At 42.9% G+C, this 14,135-nt stretch overlaps 1 pseudogene across 1 annotated transcript; it reads left to right on the top strand.

Annotated features, from left to right (window-relative positions):
- Window positions 1-2,626: 2,626 nt before the first annotated feature.
- Window positions 2,627-10,749, top strand: LOC311516780 (small ribosomal subunit protein eS8 pseudogene; annotated as a pseudogene). Its single transcript has 2 exons — window positions 2,627-2,660; window positions 10,141-10,749. The product of its transcript is annotated as a small ribosomal subunit protein eS8 pseudogene (transcript).
- Window positions 10,750-14,135: the final 3,386 nt, after the last annotated feature.

Here is a 14,135-nt window from a genome sequence, read left to right as displayed (position 1 = left end):
TTACCTTGTGCTCCAATTGTTTTATCCTACCTGTTAAATCATAAACCAAGACTGTAAATTCTTTGAGACAGGGACCATCTTATTACATGTGCTAGGCACTGCACATACCTAGAGCTGTGATCCTTAATAGCAGCCGCTAGGCACTACCACAATACAAAAATCCAACAACTTCAGAAGGAATGATTTTACATCCCAAGATCAACTGCACTTGATGCTACCAGAGTGTTTTATTTTTTGTCTCACTTTAGAGCTGGTTCTTTCACTTCAAATGATCACATGAAGTGCTAAGTCCAAACATCTGCAACACTTTCCTTTTAATTTTTGTTCCCTTTCTTATTCAAAGTAAATTGATAGAAAAATCTTCAACTTAAATCAAGCCAGATATGCTTCTTAATTTACTCCATTCAAATCTTCCATAATCTGCTCCCAAAACTGAGTTAGCTCCTTATGTTTTGCAAGCATAAATATTCTCCTACCTAATTATCCTGTAATGGTCTGAAAATGAGCGCTGTTTGCACATAATCATGAAATGGAATGGGCAGAGCAGAATCACAACTTTTTTTATCCAGTGCTTTTTTTCTGAGCAACTAGAAGTCTCAATGGAAATGCATTCAAAAGGGGCATTTTGGTTGCTCCCAGCCAGGATGACACTTTATATCAAAACATATTTTTGAAAGCAGCTCATTATTGAATATACACAAGCCCAGAAATATGCAGTGACCACAATGGCTTTGATAAAAACGGGTTCTATTCCAATTTGGCCATAATATACAACAGTCAAGGCTTTCTCCCGAGTCAGATCCTGACATCCTTACTCCAATGAACTTCCAATGACTTTAGTGGGTGTTTGCATTATGAAAACTGAGAGCCCAATCCACCAGAAGTCCACTGGCATCAATGAACTCCTTACATACAAGTCAGTAGCATGTAAGGGTTTGTAGGATGGCCCTGAGTGAGGACTTCAGGACCGAGCCCATTCAGAGGGAAAGCAATATTGCCAAGCAATCTAGTTTCAAAGTTACAGTTGTGTAAGATGTACTCCTGTTATCAATAGTCACAGAACAGGTCACTTTTTATTAAATTATCAGCAAAGAATAACATTGAAAAAAATAGCATTTCTAGTATAGCTTGTTATCTTGTGTGCTTCTAGTCCCCAGCACCCTCCCACTGCTGGTCCAACGGGGTGGTTTTGATATCTTATGCAACTCATTAGATACATACATTGTCAAGTGATACAGAGCCACAGGAGAGTAATGTGGTCAAGGAGCTCTACTCACCACCAGCTTGACAACGGTGTTCAAGGCTGCATCCTCCTTTCTCCCCAGCATCTGATCCAGAATCTACAATCTATAAGACACATGAAATATGGCAGGTTCATAAATTTTCCTGTCAGAGATACAAAAAGCCTGTGGTAGGAGCTGTAAATATCAGATATCATTGCCTCCTTTCCAAGAAACTAAGAAGGTGCTAAGAATAATTAGTAGCACTGTGGTGTTGGCATTTTCTCATAAAGCACTCCCTACTTGTGTTTTCTCCAGAGGGTTCTGTACCAGAGTCATTAAGTACTCAGATAGCGCACCTCATTTTCTCCTTGCAGCCTCTCATTGGGGCTGGATATCTAGCATTATGACTGCATCCACAGTATGGCATGATTTAGGAGAGGAACTCACCATACTCAGTAATCAGAGTAGCAGCCATGTTAGTCTGTATTCGCAAAAAGAAAAGGAGTACTTGTGGCACCTTAGAGACTAACCAATTTGTTTGAGCATAAGCTTTCGTGAGCTACAGCTCACTTTTATGCATCCGATGAAGTGAGCTGTAGCTCACGAAAGCTTATGCTCAAACAAATTGGTTAGTCTCTAAGGTGCCACAAGTCCTCCTTTTCTTTATACTCAGTAATGACTGCTTTACCTACCCCAATCTGGCTCTTTAATGCACTGAGTAAATGTAGTTCTTACTGCTTCTCTTTCCTGCTCTCTTTTTGTTGTTGTTGTTGTTGTTGTGGTGTACGGTTTTGTATCTTCATTTGTCCTCTCCTCCCTCTTCCTATGTTGTTTTGTTTTTTGTTCTTTCAGTTAGTGTTTGCATCTCTTTTCCTGGCCAGGCTCCATTTAAAATCCCCCAACTTTACCAGCTTTTTCATTGCCTACTATGTAAGGCTAGATTGCCATGCCTTTGAACAGAGAGGTCCAGAGCTGCATGATCCCAGGGTAAACTCACACAGTTCCACCTTCTGGCCCTTCAATACGCAGGAGGAATGCACAAGCTGCACCATCCTTTGGGTTTGCTCTCCCCAGCACTACTAACTAGCAGAGCCCAGGGCCGGATTAGGGCATAAACTGTACAAATCCATACTGTTAGCTGCTCATAATGACTACATCAGAATTTCAGCCTGCCTTTTACAAAAGTATGTTTCTAGTCCTCCTGGTTGAAAAGACAAGCTTGAAAATGTGAACTGGTGCAGCAATATTTGCCTGAGTCTGCAGATAGCCTGAAACAATATCTCTGAGAATGGTAATGGCACCATTCATCTTACTGGAGTGTTAACTCAGATTCACTGCTCTAAGGGCTCTGACCAACACCATCTGAGCAGAGAACTCTGGGAAGAAAGGCCCTTGCTGCCACCATGGCTCCTGAGTCCTGTGCTTGGACGAATGAGGGTGAGTCCTCTGGAAAGCACCCAACCCATCTAAAGATAATGAGTGGTGAACTGGTGAGGGGGGAAGCCCAGCATGCCCTTAGAGGAGACTCCTTTTGCCACCCCAAGGAAGTGTAAAGCCATAACATATGACCATGGTGTGATACAGGGCCAAATGATGCCCTCTTGTGAGGATATGTCTATGGCCCCAGATTGCTTGAGTTCAGCTTCTCAGAGCCTGTAGAAAAGGAGTTGGTTGTCTCAGACCATTTCCTAGCAGACAGGTTTGTTTCAGAAAAAGCTATTACCACACTTCCATCCTCAGCGGAGAAGCCAAGGATGGAATGAGACCCTGCGGAATAAAACAGATCTAAGCCACATCCACACAGCAGAATGCAGGCCATTCACACTTCTGCCCTTGCTGCAGATAAATAATTTCATTTTCTAGGCTGTCAGTCTAGCACTTTTCATCAGCACTAATGATTCATTATTTCATCACATCATCAATCACTTCCCCACCCACAGAGTCTGATTACCTACAAGTGACAGGCTAGGCAATAGGTTCCATAACAACATATTCATCATATTGTTTTAAAAACAAAACGTTATCCAGTAGCATGATAGAAAAAATATATATTGCCCCATTTAATATGTGTATCTAGGGCTTACCTCGATACAGCAATGTACTACAGTGGGCAGTTACCCAGCTTCTTTCTGTGTTCATGCCCATGTTGGACACTGCTAAGTCTTCCCTCCCCGATATTACTTTCCCATCATACATATAAAAATATTTCTGAAGAGCACTTCTCCCCATGCTTTGAAATGCACCAGAGTGCTCCAAATGACAGGTATTTTTGAAAGATGTCCTAGAGCAGAGATCCCATTGGAGACCTTTGTCAAACAAGTTAGATACTGGGGGAAATTGTGAGTATTATTCAGGAAGCAACATTCCCAGTGAAAGTGGTTGTCTCACTCCTTGATGTAGAATGTCTTAATGAAGTCATTTGAGAACCCCTCCCTCACTCCCCTGTATGCTAACAAATGAGAGATTTGAGGTTGAAAACACAGGCTTATGGGGACTTTGCATATCATCACTGACTTGAAGACAGGTGTTGGTGAGTAGACAGTAGAGAATCACTGGGCACCGGAGTTTCCTTTCAGACATACATAGCCTAAACTCTAAAACAGAGGAGCCCAAACTGTAGCCTGTGGACCGCTGTTGGGGCCATGGAGAACTGGTGTAATTGACCCCTGCTTGGGCCAAAAGCAGGGTTTGAAATGGGAACCCTCAGCACTAGAAGCAAGAGCCTCTACCACTTAATCTAAAGGATGATGAGTTTGAGCCCAAACTGATTGTAATCAAATAGACTACCATTGACTTTAATGGGCTTTAGATCAGCCCCGAGACCCTCCAGCTGGCAGCTGTAATAGACTTTGGGTATGTCTACACCGCAGCTGGGAGTGAGTCTCCCAGCTCGGGTACACAGACTGGCACTAGCAGTGTGCTAAAGTAGTTGTGTAGACACTGCAACTCAGGCACACAAGTCTAGGGAGTTAGAAGGCCATCCCCAGAGCAGGTCCATCCTGTGCACTGATGAGGCAGGAGTCCTGTGGTAAAATCATATGTGATCATGTAATTAAAGACTGTAGCATAATGCATACACACAGAACGGCCAAATACAGGTTACACAGGCAGCCTTAAATCTGGCATTTCCTAACTTGAGTGTTTGACTTTGCAACTTTAATAATGTTCCATTAAGGTATTTTTTGTGGGTGTAATATTACACTGCTGCTTTTCTTAACTATGGACTTGTGAATGCAGTACAAAAATACTCACTATGCAAGTACTATGTAGTCAATCAATTTGTGAATCCAATGGTCTTTGAATTCATTGTAAATCTAGCTTTGCTTTAACATGTATGGGGTCAGTCCGGTCATTTGCAATTTCAAACACCAGCCCATTAATCTCAATAAAATGTCTTGGCATAAGGGGGTAAGAATGCCTGAATAAAGCACAGCAGGCATTGCTGCTCTGTCTCTCACATTGAATCTCTCAAAGGAATCGTGAATGGATTCACTTGGAACCGTGCTTTGCTCAGCCATTTCTACCTTTGCCTCTGCCTTCACAGAGGCTGTGCTTTTCTCAGCTGCTTTTACAATTTTCTCCTTCCTGGGCAGGCTTAGAAGATGACAGAAAAAACAGACTGCATTGAATAATCAATTAAAAAAAATTTTAGCCGACAGTATTTTAGTTGAATGAAAATCTATCTTTGGTTTGTTTATCACTCTGCTAGAAGCCATAGTTACCCAATAGCTGTTCTCTTATGATCACAGACTTCCTCCACAAAATTACAGAAAGAGAGGTAGACCTTCCACATGTACTGTAACCACCTTTAAGAAGCAAGCAACGGAGTCCCCTTCAAACACCACTTCAAACATACTGTAGATCATAGGATCAGCTCAATCTATATTAAAACATTAAACATATGTTATTTATTATCAGTGTCTGAATCAGTTCTTGTGAAAGGAGCTGGACTGACAGCCTTTAAGAAATAGGTCCTCCACTCAGGTACAGAACACACACAATGGCAAAGATGTTGGATCATATTAAAGAAGTTCTATATTAAAATCACAGATGAGTTTGATTCCCCATAATTAGTAATACCCTGGAATTTAAACTAAGAGGTCCCTTGGGTTTTGGTCTCTTGTTTTTACTGTTTCTCTCCCTCTCTGTGTGAAACTTGCAAGCTGCTAATTGTGTTAGTACATCCTAAGACAGAGTCTGTTCTCAAAGCAATTCTTTGTAACAACAACTACTCACACAGAGACTTCCCGCCCTTTTGTTGTATTCATCTTGCTTTGTTAACAATTGTGATTAAAATAGAGATAGAGGATGTATGTGGATGGATGCTTGGTGTGGATAATAAATGAATGATCAGGGAGGTGCCAGCCTAAGAATCCAGTCTCCATAGGCCAAAGAAGGTGTCAAGTAGAAACAACCAGAGGACCCCCGGAGGGCAGACTGGAATCCACCCAACAGCCTCAAGGATGGGAGAACCAAAGAACAAGATAACATCTGGCAGCACGGAGCAGTCAGGAATGTGCCATCTGCTGTTTGATTAAGCAACAGCATGATGAAGCAATTCCCATAGACTGGCATAGGAATAAATTCCTATAAAAATGGACTCCAGAAACTGAGAACTTTGGGGTCTGATTCTGCAAACCAACTTCCAGGAGCATCAGATGTGCATCTGACAAGGCCCTGCTCCCTCCTTGTGTCCAGGCCACCTGGCCAGTGGCTTGGCAGGAGCAACTCTAAGGCTGGTAACTAAGATAACAACCTTGCAGAACCTGTGTGTGTGTATGAATGAATGTGTGAATAAATATGAAATTGAATGGAATGTTATAGCTATAACTTACTTGATTCTTGCTTACTATGATTCCTTCTGTATTCACAATAAATGTGGCATTTTGCCTTATTCCCTTTAATAAGATCCTGCTGGTTTTTATTTTATTGGTATAACAAAGATAGCTAGCTTCATGCTACCCTGCCAAAGTGTCTCACCTGAAAGGATCACCTTTAAAGGTTGGAGCATAGTTCAATCTATTCAGCCCCTGGCCTCTCCTCAGAGTCTGTCAAATAATGCTAACCGTGCTTCTTTGTGGTGTAGACCGGTTGTCCATTGGGAACTGAACTGAAACCATAACCTTCATTTCACAGGGGTTGTTGCACAGGTATCAGAGGTCTGTCAGATATAACACATCACTACCACTCCTCCCCTGAGGGACCTGAAACAGTTGATACTGAAATAGAGATGTCACTTGTTGAACCAAAACGCCATTCATCCTTAATGGATATACCAGGAAGTTCTATTTGCCCATTAAGACTAAACCTTCCTCAGGAGACATAATTGCCTGATTTCCTATGATTGTTTCTTCTACCTTTGGATTTGCCTTCCATCAAATGCCCTAAATAGGTAGCCATCAGTGGCTAATTGAGATTAAGCCTGCTGTCTAACACTTCCAGTGAGTCTTACAGGAATTAATGTTGTATCTAGTTAGGTATAGACAGCTAGCCCAGTTAGCATTTGTAAGGTTTTGTCTACGCTTGAAATGCTGCATCTGTTCTGCTGTAGTGCATCAGTGTAGACACTACCTACACTGACAAAAGGGGTTCTCCCACTGTCATAGGTATTCCACCTCTACCAGAAGCAGTAGCAAGGTCGACCTAGTGCTGTCTACATAGGGACTTAGGTCATTTTAACTATGTCACTCAGCGGTGTGGATTTTTCACACCTCTGAGCAACATCGCTGGGTCAACCTAACTTTTTAGTGTAGATCAAGCCTAAGTTTGTTCCTAGGTAGTTCCTGGACTCAAGGCCACCTAGGAACAAACTTACAAACGCAAACTGGGGTAGTTATCTGTACCTAGCTAGATAAAACAACTAAGTAATCTCGACATGTGAAAAAAAACACTGATTCAGAACAACGTGCTCTTGTTCCAATAGAAAAGATTCCTGGCTGGTCAGAGGGAGGAGTGGGGTATGGGCTAAAGCTACTGAATCTGAATTCAGAGCCAGATTCCAAATACCCAAAATTTGGGGCTCGTTAAGCATCAAAATTCTGCATCTAGTGTGCTGAAACATTTGCAATAAATGGTTCCAGTTGCTGAAACCTCCTCCCTCTCTCTGAAATTAGCTGCTGTTTGCATCTGAGGTTTTGGCTCAGAAAAGAGGGAGACCCACCCATCACCTATGGCTTAAAGGGGTTGTTAATCTACAGTGTCCTGTTCATACTTTATTGACAATTGCCGTTGGAAAATAGCTCCTGTGGAGCTGAATTGGGGCTTTTCTCCTTTTCACCATCCCTGTTGTATTGCAGCAACGGCAACCCTGATCACCGCTGAATTCCATGTAATTTGACACACTGACCTGTTGTTACATGTCCTATTTTCTCACAGTATACATAATAAAAGGTCTGACATTGTAAAAATAATTCACACCACCATAGTAATAAAAGAAAATGTTACAAGCATTAACTCTGCCGAGTAGAAACAGAAAACAGGTTATGTCTGTCTCCTTATCTAAAGAACATCTATAAAGATGCAAGTGGTCTGGAAAAAATAGAGGGTAAATCATGGAAAGAGAAATGGAGCTATGGCAATTTAGACCAACTGGGCATCTGCCACCAAGAGTCCCCGACTGGACTAACTCTAGCTCTTGCCGCTGAAGAAAGTTAAACTGAATCAGCTTCTCCTCCCAAAAGGAAAAGGAGGACGTGTGGCACCTTAGAGACTAACAAATTTATTTGAGCATAAGCTTTCATAAGCTACAGCTCACTAGAAAGAGTCCAGTTACTAGTGAATGTGTCCACACCACATACCCAACAAAAATTGAGATTAATTGGCACCTGTGACCCAAGAACCCCTGTCATAGGGGTACAGGGATCCCCTGGGTTCACTAAAAGAATATTGTGTGAGGTCTCTAATGAAAGTCTGTGTCACACTAGTCATCATAACTATTGTGAGATGTATGTACAGAAAATCTGTGAGGAGTTATGTATAGATACAACAAATTATGTTCTCTAGGGTTTTGTAGTTAAAAGAAGTCACTCAAAGGAACCGTGTCTTGAGACCAACTTCTCAAAGCTCTGTAATCCGTTTTGGAGTCAGATTACAGAGCAGGGAGGTGGGAGACACTTAGCTCCATGGTGGACCATTGTGTATTGTATGTCATACAATAGAAGTCTATTAGGATTCTAAGTCAAATGTTAATGAACAGCTGGCAGAGACTTGAGAAGGAAGCTAACAAAACAAGGTAAACAGTGGGGGAGGGGAAGAGAGAGAGGGAGAAGGGACTCTATCTTGAGGTGAACATCAAAGGTGTGCTCTGGTATATTTGGGTGTGCAGAAAGATAGCCTGGCATTCTTTCAATCTCCAAGGACAAGCGGGCAGTAGACATGATCTTATGAGAAGGGGTCTCTGCCAAATTGCTTGAAAATGATGGGGAAAGAAGTTGGGCTAAGTTATCTTGTAGGACAGTGGTTCTCAGTCAGGAGCCTGAGGCCCCATGTGGGGCAGCCAAGCAGGTTTCAGGGTGGCCACCAAGCAGGGCCAGCAGTAGATTTGCTGGGGCCCAGGGCAGAAAGCTGAAGCCCAACTGCAGAGGGCTGAAGCTCAGGGACCTAAGCCCCATCACCCGGGGCTGAAACCAAAGCCTGAGCAATGTAGCTTCGTGGAAGCCCTATGGCCTGTGGCCCCAGAAAATTGCCCTGCTCGCTACCCCCTAACGCCAGCCCTGGTTTTTATATGCAGAAAACCAGTTGTTGTGGCACAAATGGGCCGTGGAGTTTTTAATAGCATGTTGCGGGGGCCTCAGAAAGAAAAAGGTTGAAAACTCCAGTTGTAGGAGAAGGGGAATGCCTTGTTAGTTAAATTTAGTCTCTAGAAAGAGTTTTATGGTGTTTTAAATTTAACTATTTGTTCCTATTTCTCATACTGGCTTTTATTTGAATCTTTATTCTTTCTTTAAAATTTTCCTTTTTGTTTTACAATTGACTCAAGTGCTGTAGATAATACAGGAGTCATGGTCTAAGATAAAACTAGTATCTTGCTGTTAATTTATTTATCTCGTTAGACTGACCTAACACTTGGTAAAGCAACCTTCCTTCCTTGTATTTATACCTGCTCCTGTGTCTTTTACTTCATACATCTGATGAAGTGGGTTCTAGCCCACCAAAGGTTATGCCCAAATAAATTTGTTAGTCTCCAAGGTGCCACAAGGACTCCTCGTTGGTTTTGCTGATACAGACTAACACGGCTACCACTAAAATCTCAAACCTCCTAGAAATCTCCCATAGATCATATAGACCTTAAGATTTTTGGGTGAGCTCTGGAGATCTTCCCCCCTCTCGAGCAGCATTTCTGCAGGTAGCAAATCCCCTCTGAACCTGCTAATATCTTTAAGGGACATAGGAAGTTGGCTTGCCCCTCAGGAGAGTCTTTGAGGAAAGAGAAGCAATGCCTAGTATTGGCTCCTGCTTCCCCAAGTCCCCAAACGGTCTTCTGGAGCAGAAAGGCAGCATAAGGAGGGAACAATTCTAATGCCACACTGGTCACTGTCTTCCACGTGTCAGTGGCACACTTACCCCATAATCCATAGCTGTTTAGCTAGGAAATGCCTACTGCTCCAGTGAAGAAATGAAAGGAAAGAAGCAGCCCCATAATCCCACCCTTGTGTGACTTGGGGGGTGTTTCATAGTTTACACTACAGGGAATATGGGACATCTGAATTAATTGCTCATTAGAGCTTGTGGCTGGCACAGTTAACAAGTATTTTTTCATGCTTTGACTGCCTATTAGTCCTCAATTAACTTGTTAGGATGCAGGAAGCGGGGTGGAAAAAGAACATAATCAGTGGCCCCAGGGAAGCAAGAGGGAGGGAACCGGTTACCACATGAAAACATGGGAGGCATCTGGACTCAGAAAAACTTCTGGGGACAGGTATCTCTAGGGACATCTGGCACAACCATCCCAACACTGGGGGCAAAAGAAAGCCCTGCCTCAAGAAGAGGAAGTATGAGATAAGGCAACCTCCTGCCAACGCCAAGATTGGCCCGCACCCAATTCACACATGGAGGGTTCATGGTGGTAACAAGAAATATCATGCTTTGCAGTTGGACTTTGGCAACTTCTCTTGGGGATGTAAGTGCTGCATCTGCAAGACCTAGATTCATTGAGGTGGTCTACAATGCTTGCAACAATGAGCTGGTGTAGACTGCATCATTCTCACTGAGAGCACCCCATACCGACAGTGGCTTGAAACCCACTACACACGCCTTACTCCTCGGATGCAAGAAAGGCACTACACTCCTGACTCCTGAAGAGGAGGAAATCTTAAACAAGAAGCATTCAAAGAAGATCCAGAAGAAATATGATCAGTGGAAGAATGCCAAGATAAGCAGCATCCTGGAGGAGCAATTCCAGCAGGGAAAGCTGGTTGCTTGCGTCACCTTCAGACCTGCAGAGTGTGGCTGAGCAGACAGCTCTATTCCAGAAGGCAAGTAACTGGAATTCTACCTGAGGAAGATCAAGGTCAGGAAAGGCAAATAAATGTACTATACACAACTGAAAGAATGAATACAAAACCTAGGGTCTTGTTAAAAACAGAACAAGGATTGGGGATATCTGAAGACATTAAAGTTACACTGAGGGTCACTGGGCTTTAGAAAAAAGGAGACAGCAGAGATACTGGAAAGGGCCATGTGACAGAGCCACCTACTTGGGTGCTCTTTCCTGCACTGAGTTTAGAGTAAGGAATAGAACCCAAATCTATCCAAATTTTAGGTGGGCTCTGGATTCTGGGATTTTCACAGAGCTCCACCAAGCGGGTAGTCTCCTCCAGGCTGAGACTGACATACACGGACAAAGGAGCAGAGGGACGCTTGCACTGCCATTATATGCTTTCCCCTATTCAGTGGATAACTACAGGATGCCTGCCTCAAGAGCTGTCATTCTACCATCTTTCACAACCACTAGAGTCACTAAAAAATTTAAAAAGCAAAGAAAAAACTACCTAGTGGAGTGGCTAAGCTATATAGAGCTGTCACTGTGTGCATGGTAACAGTGCAAGGATTTCCTCTACTGTTCAATGCATTATGCCCCTGACATACAATGTCTATAAATAGACTCTGCTCTAACATTCATTACCGTTATCTTATCAGTATTGAACCTGAATTTTCAAGTCGTGACTTCATTTTTTTTTATTGCTTTTACAAAGTCAGTTGGGCAATAATGGCTTTTTTGTAGTACTACGTGCCAGGTAGCTCTGTCTCAAAAGAATCCATCGTGCACAATGAGAAGCAGGAGTGGTGCAGTTTTCACTCATGATTAAGCCAAGAGACACGACAGAACACTTAAGCAGTAGGTAGCAACAAACTTTCCTTCAAGTGCATTGAAAAGTGAAAGCTTCCCACCACTTAAGAATGTTAGCTTATGCTCGAAAAGCCTTCAGTGGCTATATAATTCTGAAACCGTATTTTAGCTACTGCTCATTTTTGCAGGTATAGCATTTTCCCTTCCTCCACATTGTATATTTTGGAAAATAATATGGAATAAGCCAGTGTTAATAATTGTATTTGTGTAGTATAAGTATACAGTAAGATTATGCTTTCGGGGAGGGTAACCTAAAACTTATAAATGTTCATAAATATCTGCAATATGAGGTGAACCCCAGAAAAATAGGACAGTCCTGATCTTACAGTGCTTTTACACTGAAGTCAATGGAGTTGTTTCAGATTTAAAATAAATGTCAGTGAGTTCAGAGTCAGGTACGTAGGACGCAACATTCAAAACCATGTAAAGCATTAATATCAGCATGTCTTCCCTTCACCCTTGAGAGCCCTACATTAATCAATTTCCATTATTTATTGGAATTACAAAGACATGGTTGTTTTACTGATAATACAGAACAACAATACACATTAAAATTCAAGAAAAAACAAGGACCTCATTCAATTTGAGAATGAATCGTTACTCCATTGTCTTCCAGTCTAGCCAACTATCCAGCTCATCTCAATGCAATAGCAATTCTGTCTTACGAGCAAATAAGTGTGGTCTCTCACCTGCTACTCCAGAGACAGATTCTGATCCCACAGACTGATTTTACACCAGTAGAATGCCATGGATTTCAATGGACTTAAGCCTGATTTATATCAGTGCAAGATCAGAATCAGGTTCTCTCTGCCACTGTTGAGATCCTTAACCAAGAGCAATGAAGTCTTACTTTGTAATTCCAAGTGTGATTTTTATATATTGGCCAACAATCTCTTGAACAGAAAAAGTTAGTTTATATGTACAATAGTTGAACATGGTACAACTTCAAAGGCATCCATGACCAAAAGTCCTTATCTCACTGTAAGATGGTTGAACAACTCAGCAAAGTTGTAATCAACAAGGTCTTTTCCTCCACAATTACTGATTACAAGTAAATTAAAAGTCTAGGGAACTCTAAGCCTAGCCCCATAATGCCCTATTTCCCTCCCAAACACATTCTCCTCCTCCGTGACCCATGCACAGGATCTCCACCAGGGATGGGAGAGTGGGTTGTAAGATTGCTCATCCTGGGCTCAGTTCCAACTGTTACAGAACTGCAGGAGCAGGTCCCTCCCCCTTACCCCCCTCAACTCCAAAGGTGCAGTTTTCAGTTCAGCACAAGCAGCTGCCACGGGTACTATGAATAGCTGTACTGGTGCTCTAAAATAAGACATTCGACAAATGGTGCCAGCAAATAGTCCTACTTATTCTGACAACCGCTAGCTTGTGAAAGCTATTTAATGAGAGGAAAACTGTCAAGAGTGTGGCCACTTACATAAAGATCAGCGGTGAACTTGTAAATACTCTGCCTTGTCATTAGAGAAAGATGATGATGGCTTTGATCATTTCTGATATGGACACTGGATGTGTGTCAAGTTTACTGCTGTAGGTGTACTGTGAGACTAGAAAAGGCAGAGGGGTAGGGGAATTATTCCTCATTAGATAGAGTCCATCCTACAGTTCAAATGCAATAATATATCCTGCTGGAAAGCTCCCAATAAAGCAAACTGCTGCAGAGATATTGACAGACTGGAGAAGTGAGAGAATGGCCAGGTGTAAGGGAGAGAATGAGCAATATTGAAGGAAATAAGGTGTTGATAGGAAAGAGAGAACTCTGTGAATGAGAAACCAGAGAGACCAGTGCTTAGCAAAGACAAGGGCCAGAGAATGAATGTGACCAAAAGTGGAAGCTAAGGGTGAAAAAGCACACTAAGGGCATGACTACACTTGCAGATGTAGAGCGCTTTGAGTTAAACCAGCCTTCGGAAAGCACAGTAGGGAAAGCGCTGCAATCTGTCCACACTGACAGCTGCAAGCGCACTGGCATGGCCACATTAGCAACTCTTGCAACGGCCACAGAGAGCAGTTCATTGTGGTAGCTATCCCAGCATGCAAGTGGCTGCAACGTGCTTTTCAAATTGGGGTGGGGGTGGAGTGTGACAGGGAGTGTGTTGTGTGTATGTGGGGGGAGAGAGAGTGGGTTTGTGGGGGCTGAGAGCATGTCAGCATGCTGTCTTGTAAATTCAGATAGCAGCAGACTCCCCTCCCCCCCGCCTCTCTCTCTCTCACACACAGCATTCCACAGTAATGGTTGCTTTGTCTTGGAGCATATACACAGCCGGCTGCCAGAAACGAAGCTTTCAAAGGGCATATCCGCATTCCTAGAGCGAGTTAAAAACAATAAGAAGAGTGGCCACTTGACTTAAGGGGATTATGGGACGTTTCCGGAGGCTGATCAGAGCACAGTAAAGCAACACCTTGTTCACACTGGTGCCGCGGTGCTCCAGCGAGGGCGCAGCAAGCGTTATTCCACTCGCTGAGGTGGAGTACCAGCAGCGCAGTAGCCGCGGAGTCAGAGCACTCTATGAGCCTTGCCAGTGTGGACAGGGCTTCTTTATTGCGCT

The sequence above is a fragment of the Lepidochelys olivacea genome, assembly GCF_965140295.1.
Source record: "Lepidochelys olivacea isolate rLepOli2 genome assembly, chromosome: 2".
NCBI classification, from domain to species: Eukaryota; Metazoa; Chordata; order Testudines; family Cheloniidae; genus Lepidochelys; species Lepidochelys olivacea.
Note: the sequence above shows the minus strand (reverse complement) of the source record. Positions and strands in the feature narration are given on the sequence as shown.